General features: G+C 37.1%; 1 non-coding gene across 1 annotated transcript; it reads left to right on the forward strand.

Annotated features, from left to right (window-relative positions):
* The first annotated feature begins 225 nt into the window (after positions 1 to 225).
* On the forward strand, positions 226 to 331 carry LOC136137901 (U6 spliceosomal RNA). The gene has a single exon (XR_010656761.1). It is a non-coding gene; the product is annotated as a U6 spliceosomal RNA (small nuclear RNA).
* Positions 332 to 9,599: the final 9,268 nt, after the last annotated feature.

Raw genomic sequence — 9,599 nt, forward strand, 5'->3', positions numbered from 1 at the left:
AGAGGGTTTATCAAGTGCCCAGTGTTTGCAAGAACTGTGAAGGCTGTGTGCACTACTGCTTCTCACATAGATCCCACAGCAAACAAATGTATACATTTAATCTGAGCCCCTGACTCATCTCTCGCTTGGTGCTGAGGTCCCCACAGAGCCCAGAAGGACGAACAGGTGAGTTGACACAAGCACACTGGTGGAATCCTGGACTCTGCATCAGAAAACAGTACTAAGGCGCTTGCTTCGGCAGCACGTATACTAAAATTGGAACGACACAGAGAAGATCATTATGGCCCCGTACAAGGATGACACGCAAAATCGTGCAACGTTCCATATTTTCTGTAAATCAACTATAGTTAAAGAAATAAACAGGTAAATAAATAAGAAAACCATACTAAGAGCTGTGTGGTCTTGGGAAGTCACTTAACCTGACTAAACCTCAGCTTCCATATGGAAAATGGGGGTGATAAAGCCCCCTACCATATAGAGCATATATAGAAATAGATGAATTAAAAGCACTTAATGTACCAAAGCAAGAGATTTGCTAACTACCCCCATCAAAACCTTCCATATGGAAAATGGGGGTGATAAAGCCCCCTACCATATAGAGCATATATAGAAATAGATGAATTAAAAGCACTTAATGTACCAAAGCAAGAGATTTGCTAACTACCCCCATCAAAACCTTCTCTGGGCTCTGCAGAGTCAGTTTGTCTGAAACTTCCTGTAATATCCTCAAGGGACAACCCCCCAGCAGGAGACCTTGCCTAGGTCCTGACTTTACCGTATTGTGTGTGCCTGTGTGTGTGTGAATGCCTCACACGTCTATCTACTCTCCTTATTATACCTTACATCCTAAGAAATCCAATTACTTACTATATTCCTATCAGGAATAAAATAAAAGATTTTATTCTAATGACTACCAGACAGTAGAGTACAATTAGCTTCAGATGAGTATGAAAGCGCATAATGTTCTAGTTTACCAGAAAACAAGGAAACCTAGTATATCCGGCAGCAATTTTTCTTGCTTCTTATTCTTGCTTTGTGGTGAAGCTGAGAATGATGCCCTTAGGTTTTTCTCACTATATATGTAGATGGAGAGAAGAAGGGAGCTGCAATAGTACAGACTCAGAGAAGGTGCAATTAAAAAGGCTAAAATAATTTGTTGCTCTTTTTAACACAGTGTTTCCTTACTATCAAAGTCACCTCAAATCAACAATTCTAACATAATGTAATTCAACAAAAATATTATTTTAGGCATAAGAAAATTTCATAGGAGGAAATATATTGGATGAAGTATCGCTTGTGGTGTAATTTTAATTCTGAAAGATCTTGCTAAGAGGGCTTATTTAAATAGGTTCTCCCTGAGATGAATATTTAGGGGGAAAAAATTCCTACACGATGATTTATAGCAAAATTATATGAACAGAATGAAGGACAGAAGAATTTTATTAGAAAAGGGTCTCATTTCCACAAAATATAAATTATACCTTTTAGAAAATATATTGAATTTTATTAATATTCTGTAGACAGCCTGAAGTGTTAATCTCCACTCCTACCTATAAGACTTTCATTATGATGTACAAGGTGTATTTACCCTTTAACCAAATAATTTTTGAGCAACTCATTGGAGCCTCCAGTTTACATATCCTACAAAATATTTTCACTGCAGTTACAAAATCTTATACTTCGTATTGTTGGCAACTTTCAATGATACATATGTGGGGATGTATACTTTATACACACATACGTGTGCTTTTTGTATTACCATGCAAGAAAGCATATTAATGATGAACTCGTATTTGATATCTGAAAAGAATGTTTCTCCAACACCCACTGTTTCTGTTATTTTTGTTTTAACCATTATTTTTAAGTACAGATATAATCGGTTTGAGTTTTTCAGTGCTATGATTAAAATTCTGCTTTGCTTCATCTTTAAATTTATAGTTAGAGGAATTACTTAGGATAGACCACTGAGTACTGTATTTCTGCCTGGCATTTGCAAGTGACCTCATTTAGACCTTGGTAACTAATATTTTTGATGAAGAAGTTAACTTATTAGGATTCAGAGAACTTGGTTATAAATCCTTTTCCGGTCTCTATGAGTCTTGAAAATTGAGTTGTTCTGGGGATGGTGACTTTGTCGTTGCAAACAAGAGTAAACTGACCAAAAATGCAGTGCGAATTTCAGCAAGGACAAGACAGAATTTAGGGTTTATACTATTTGAAAGTGAAGGCTGAGAACAAGAACGAGGACAAATCCAGGAGATTAAAAGACTAGACTGATTCTGACTTGTAAATAAATATTATTAAATACTTTTCTCTTACCTAAGTATACATCAAATGTAGCAATCGACATATTTTACCCTCCTAGGGCATGCAGAATAGAACACAGACTCCCTGTCCTATTCAAAATACCTGTAAAATATGCTACTGCAAAAATTCTTATTCTCTATTTATAAAATGGAACAAACCTGGTTTTAACAGCTGGGCCTAAGTTTAAACTAGAAGCCAAGCCTTTCTTTATGCCTTAAAAAAATATTCCAGGGGCTTCCCTGGTGGCGCAGTGGTTGGGAGTCCGCCTGCCAATGCAGGGGACACGGGTTCGTGCCCCGGTCCAGGAAGATCCCACGTGTCGCAGAGCGGATGGGCCCGTGAGCCATGGCTGCTGGGCCTGCGTGTCCGGAGCCTGTGCTCCGCAGCGGGAAGGGCTGCGTCAGTGAGAGGCCCACGTACCACAAAAAATATATATATATATTCCAATGATTCTTCACTGAGCAGTAATTAAGGCTGGCTTCTGTTTCCATCTCCATGAAGAGGAGAACACTGAAGACATCTCTCTTCAAAGTAGCTGGGTATTTGAAAGCATAACATCTTGGCATTTTACCCAGGCCCTTATCTAAATCTAAAGCCCTGGGGAACTGCACAGGAGGGAAATCTCTAGTATTTATTATTGGTCAAAATGCCAAACATCTCCAGGTAGTAAAACTGAAGTACGAAGATATATTTTAGCACAAATATTTCTGGCTTGCCCTCAGAATAAATGCTCAAATTCAAGAATCCATAGCGTCTTCATTTGGATAAAAAATATAAAACAAAACATTAAACCTAAAGGCCTATCAATATATGTCCCTAAAAGAATGAATGAGATGGAAAAAAAGAAAAAAAGATTTTAGAATTGCCTCTATTAATCTATAAGGAAACACAAGCATCATTCTCTATCCATGGAATTTTAGAGTTGTAGGAATTCTGACAAGATTCTCTAATCTACCACACACGTTTTCCCATTTGAGGAAACCAACTCAGAGTTGTTGTGACATGTCTAAGGCCACACAGCCAACCAATGGCAAACCATGACTTGAACCAGCGTCTACCCAAATCTGCATATATCTTCACCTGCGTTGTTTTTCAGGAGCACAGGGCTCAGGCAAAGTTCAACACTGTCAAAAGATATCAAATGTAACCTTTTGCTTTTAAGGGGAAACAAACCAAATTAAATCTATCTCCAATCAGCAACACTTGATTCCCTCTTTACATCCTCCCCAGTGGTTCCCTCTGGTTTTCATAACTTATCATTACAGATGAAAAAACTGAAGTGTGGTGATATTAGAACTGGTGACTACAGATAAATCTTCAATAAATTTCAAATCCTATGTGGGTAGTCTGGGCCTCTTATTTTTTGTTGTAAATTTATTTTAGTTTTTTCATTTATGTATTTACTTAACCCTCACCATCTTCCAAACAGAACTTAAGATGGCAGAGAAGTTACCTATGCATGGGTTCTTTACCCCTTCTCAAGCCTCAACATGTATCAGTCAGAAATTAATGTAGTAAGAAGTGACCAGGCCATTGTCCTTCTTGGTTCCATCTGATGACTTCTCCTGGTGTCCCATCGCTACTGTGAATCACCCAAGACAACATGGAAAGGTGAAGCGCAGTTACCACAAGAGACAATTATTTAATAAAGCAAACACAGTCTGCTGGTTTCATTCACATTGCTTATATCTCTACAGAACTGACCCAAATTTTAAAATATAGGTTATTCGTTTCTAAGGCTTATTCCTAGGTGTTAGCTAAGAATTTTAGGCCTTTATTTAAGTAACATGGTTTTCCCAAAGTCTCTGTAAGCAATCCTAAGCCCTAAAATAACCAGTCCTGGGGAATCTTCTTTCTTTGTCTACTTATCATTCAACTGCATGCTTTGGTCCCTCAAGCTATTGTCAATAAAAATTTTGCATACCAAAAGAAAAAAGAGAAGATGTGAAATATTCCCTTTGACAGCATTTGATGCTTTTAAAATAAAAAGTCAGCATCCCCTCTGCTATATATAAGCTCAGAGCATCACATTCAGTGGCATCTTTTCAAATGGCCTGAATTGTATTCTTCGCTTCCCTTGATTTATCCCCCCGTTGGCCCCTTCAGGAGAGCATCATTTATTTTCTCCTGCCCTCTGTCTTCTATATTTCATTTCAGGTGTCTATCGAGGCCATGAAAGATAAAGCTCTTTGCTTTCCCATGTACTAAAGTTCTATATGGAATCAGTTCACCTGTCTGTCACTCTTCATTAAATTCTTACCCTCTTCACTCACATCCTGATCTTTGCAAATGAACATTTGCTTAATAAATGTTCCCAAGACTAACAGTGCAGAGAGAAAATCCCACACAGCAGTAAATTATTAACTCAGTCACAGAGGGAGTGCCATATATGACTTTTCAGAATGAGTTATTATGTGGATCATCATGTAATTATGAATTTTTCAAGCCATGATAGAGGAAAATTGAATATTTAATATTTTATGGACATATTCTACACTGAGGACATCTTTCAAACTTTTATGATAATTTTTAGAGTGAGTGAAGAGCAGAACAAAAGTTACAAAATAATTGCAAACTTGAATATTTAATCAGCAGGGACATTGTTGATTATTTCTCAAATTATGTAATGTAACCAAGGCTGTGAACTGTTAATCATAGTGTATTCAAATGGAGAAAAGAAAGGGCATTAAAATCAATCTATAAATATATTTTGGTTGTTTAAGAAATAAGAATACAGAGCTTAATGTTGTCGAATTGAGACCTTAGGGTATAAATATTCATGTGAGAGGCAATCTTGAGTGATTTGTTCTAAATGAGCTATTGTTGAACAAAAACTTTTTAAAATGAGCCACTTTAAAATGTTCAATATCAACACCAAGGAGTAAACAGTAAAATATCTTAAAATGACTGACCAAAAATAAAATAGAAAACTAAAATTGGCTTTTGTCCGAAAAATTAAAAATTGTAAGAAGTATTTTATAGCTTTGATGAAAAAAAATAAAGGAAAAATTTAAAGATAGACAATTCCATGCCAAATAACAGACAATAAAATTTTGTTATGAGTTGCCCTGTGTCCTTTACACAGATTCATGCATTCACATCACAGCATAATGTTTAGCACTTCAATTATTATTCATGTTTTAACTTTGAAACTTAGAATATTTAGTGATTTCAAAGTATTTCTTAATAGGTTCGCCTTATTGCTGCAGAGCATCATTTCCCAGTGCTAATACTAATAAGCTTTGGGGCCATTTGAACTCAGAGCTTCTCACATTGGCTACACATCAGCATTGTCCAGTCCTACCTCCCAGAGACTCTGAATTGGCCTAAAGTGAGCTGGACACTGATTTTTTTTTAAGTCTTACAAATTATTTTAATTTTCAGCCACAGTTTAGAATCACTGATACTGATTGGGCTGTCATCCAGTTTCCAGAAGTCAAAACTTCATATATAATTTTAAAATCCCAAAGAATCAACCTTTTGGGTGCATTGAGCACATGAGCATTAAGGATACAGAGATAATGAGTAAACAGTCCTGGCTCTCAAACTGCACATAATTTAATGAATCATACACATAAATAACTACAACTCAGTGCAACTGCTGCTATTAGAGAGGTATGTGTGAGGTGATACAGCAATAGAGAAGAAAACCAACATTCCAGGTACCAAAACAGACTTTTTTTGAACCTGAAATTTGACTAAGAAAAAATATTACTCTACTGTTTCTTGCATTCATTCATTCACTCATTTGTTCACTCATTCAAGTATTTATTCAACAAACATTTATTAAATGACTATTAGTTTCTAAGTACTGTCTTATTCCTCTTTTCATAGATTATGGAATGTGATTGAAAATTGAAAATATGGAGACTGTATCAGTTAGCTATTGCTGCATAAGAAACTATAACAAATTCAAATCACTTTAAACTACAACTATTTATTTGCTTATGGTTCTGAGATTGGACATTTAGGCTAGGTTAAGCAATTTCATCAGAAAAGCATGCCTAAGTTATATCATAACTTCTTAAGACCTTTAAAGAAAGTGAGATTTGACAACAATGCCTGCACTTCCCTGAGAAATTGAATCTATTTAGGGGAGTGTATCCTTCCTTTAAAAAAATATCAGATCTATCTATACACAGTAGAAAGTTTTAGGGGAAAAATATAAACTATCAAAAGGAGACACAAGTTTTCTGCTCCTTCTTTATCCATTATTGTTTTCCAGCCATGTATATAAGGGACGGGGATCAGTTATTCCTTTTCCCATGAGACTCTCCCATCTGTAAACCCCTTCCTTGCTCTTCAGGACAAGCCAGAAGCAGGGTAAAAGAGTCTCAGGCACTGATACTGGTCTCCAACCCATATTAAACAGAGTGGTGATGAAAGAACAGGAACCCAACAAGGTGTGAATTCTCACAGCTTTCCCACTGTCCTTTGGAGTCCTGGCACTTCCAAAAGGAGACTGGAGATTGAGGAGAAGAAGCAGCGGCATAAAACGTACTTCAACAGCTCGATTGGCGGAAACAGAGAGCTGAACATTTACAGCTGTGATCTTTTCTTTCTTCCTTTTTAGTATTGTTTTAGTATTCTTCTTGTTTATTTGCTTGCTTACCTGTACGTTTGTTTTACAGATAAGGACACTGAACTTAGAAACTCTACTATGTCATAGACTCACTTGTATGTTAGGAAGCTATGCAGCATTAATCAGGATAAGTACTGAATACATACTAGCAACCCTCCTGAACTTGGCCTTCTGATTTGTTTTGTTTTATGGTAAGAACATTTACCATGAGATCTGTCCTCTTAACAAATTTTTAAGTGTACAATATAGTACTGTAACTACAGGCACAATGTTGTACAACAGATCCCTAGAACTCATTCATTTTTCATAACTGAAGCTGTATACCCCTCAAATCGCAGCTCCCTATTTCTCCCTCCCCTAGCCCATGGCAACCACTGTTCCACTCTCTGCTTCTATGAACTTGACCATTTTAGATACCTCATATAAACAGAATCACACAGTATTTGTCCTTCTATGACTGGCCTATTTCACTTAGCACAATGTCCTTAAGGTTCATCCATGTTTTTGCATATGGCAGGATTTCCTTCTTCTTAAGGCTGATTAATATTCTATTATATGTATTTACCACATTTTCTTTATTCATTCATCTGTCAATGGACATTTAGGTTGTTTCCACAGCTTGGTTATTATGACTAATGCTTCAATGAACATGGGAGTGCAGATGTCTCTTCAAGATCCAGATTTCAATTCTTTTGAATAAATACCCAGAAGTGGGATTGCGGATCACACAGTAGTTCTGGTTTTAATTCTTTGAGGAACCTCTGAACAGTTTTCCATAGTGGCTAAACCATTTTACATTCGCAACAACAGTGTACAATGGTTTCCTTTTCTCCACATTCCACATTCTTGCCATCACTATGATATTTTTAATCAGAACTCAAACTATGAAAAACAATAATCTTAGGAAGACTAAAAATGGTAAACATGACAGTACTTCCCGAATATATTCTATATTTAAAACATTTCCAGTCTCAATGGTATTTTTAGAAAGCAAATTTGACAAACTATCCTAAAATACTGTTGGTAAAGAACTTAAAATAATGTTCAAAGAAGAATAAAACTAGGAATATGGGTGATTTTTCTTTTCTCTATTTTACAAAAGCTTTTGTGCTTTAAAAAAATGACAAAAACTGTATTTTAATTTCTGAATACTTGATCCTGAGATGTCCAAAATATTATTAAAGTCTTAACATATGTAAATCTATTGTTGAACTAAAAATAATAATATTCATTAATCTTTTTTAAATGGATTCACTCAGTGCTAACCTTGAAGCAAGGATTGTGCTAGTTTCTGAGGATTAAAACATAAATAAGATACATTCCCTGCTCTCAAGAGACTTCACAGTCCACAGTCTTTACTCCACAGTAAAGACAGGGAAATAAATATACAATTGCAATATGGCGTTCTCAGTGCATGGAGTACTCACAGGGTCCCATGGGACCGTGTAAGGAGGGACTCCAAGGGAGAGGGCGTTAAGCTAGGACTTAACAGATATGAAGGTGGGTTCAAGAAGGGGAACGCTGACCGATAAGGCTGAGGAGGTGGGCAACTGCCACAACTACCAAGGACTCTACACCTTTTCTCCACTTCAGCATCAGGCACTGACTGAGGATTCTGAAAGCCCATCAAACTCTAATTCTCAATAGCTCTATTCCTGTAATTACCATCTACCTCTAATAGAGACACGTACAGTTATGTATTCCTCAAGTGCAGTTTCATCAGTACAAGTAGAGTTTGATCCAAAATAACACTTTGAACTAAGACTATCAATCATACTTTTAAAAAAACTCAGTATTCACTGGTGAAATCTTATTTTATAAAATAGAAGTGCTGGCTCATTCCTTTTTCTTTTAACCATTCAGTCATCAAGTTGAAGACACCTAACAACCATCACTTGACCTGAACTGAGAAAGTGCCATAAGATGTCGAAACACTGCAAGTGCCAGTTCAAGCACTGCTTTCAAGTTGTCACAAAGGACTCCCTTTCTCACCTTGCCCAGGGCATGAAGCGTTTCAGCTAGACCTGTAGAACTGTAAGCAAGCCAGCCTATACCTAACAGGAGAGAACCGACCATGGCACTTGAAATAGTTCTTTCTCAGCAGGGACGGCCAATCTGTGGTACACAGAGCAGCTATTTTTCAATGTGATGACTGAAGATCACCAGAGTCTAAGGGAAGAGAAGAATGGCAGACAGGGGTAAGTGTTATAGAAGTGGGCGTGCTGAGGATGACAAGAAAGGAACAAAAAGAGCAAAGGAAAGAGTGCTGTAGGCAGCTGAACTCCATTCTACCAACAGAATCCAGGCCAGTGGGCATGGTCCACATGGGGCATGATGGTCAACACTGGCTCAGAGACCAGCCAAGTAAAGCATCAAGGCCTGAAAATAGATCTCACTATTCCAGTGAAATGGGTCTCTTTATCAGGTACCTACCATACTGATTAACCTGCCTGGTCCCAAACTATGCCCTCTACATACGTTTTCTAGGTGCTCTCAGGGTCCCTATGGTCAACAAAGAATCCATCTGTCCTCTTCCTTGCCCCTTGCCTGGATCTAGAAAAATCCATAGCTAGTACTTTTCTGATTTCTGGGCGTACGAGAAAGCTTGCTAAAACTTAGCCAAAGTCAAGAAAGTCTGTGGAGATCGTCACCCTTATTGTTACTGCTGCTGCGTTTGATATTAATTTTGCATATCATGCGCTAGCACTAG

Source organism: Phocoena phocoena, chromosome 18 (genome assembly GCF_963924675.1).
Source record: "Phocoena phocoena chromosome 18, mPhoPho1.1, whole genome shotgun sequence".
Lineage (NCBI taxonomy): Eukaryota > Metazoa > Chordata > Mammalia > Artiodactyla > Phocoenidae > Phocoena > Phocoena phocoena.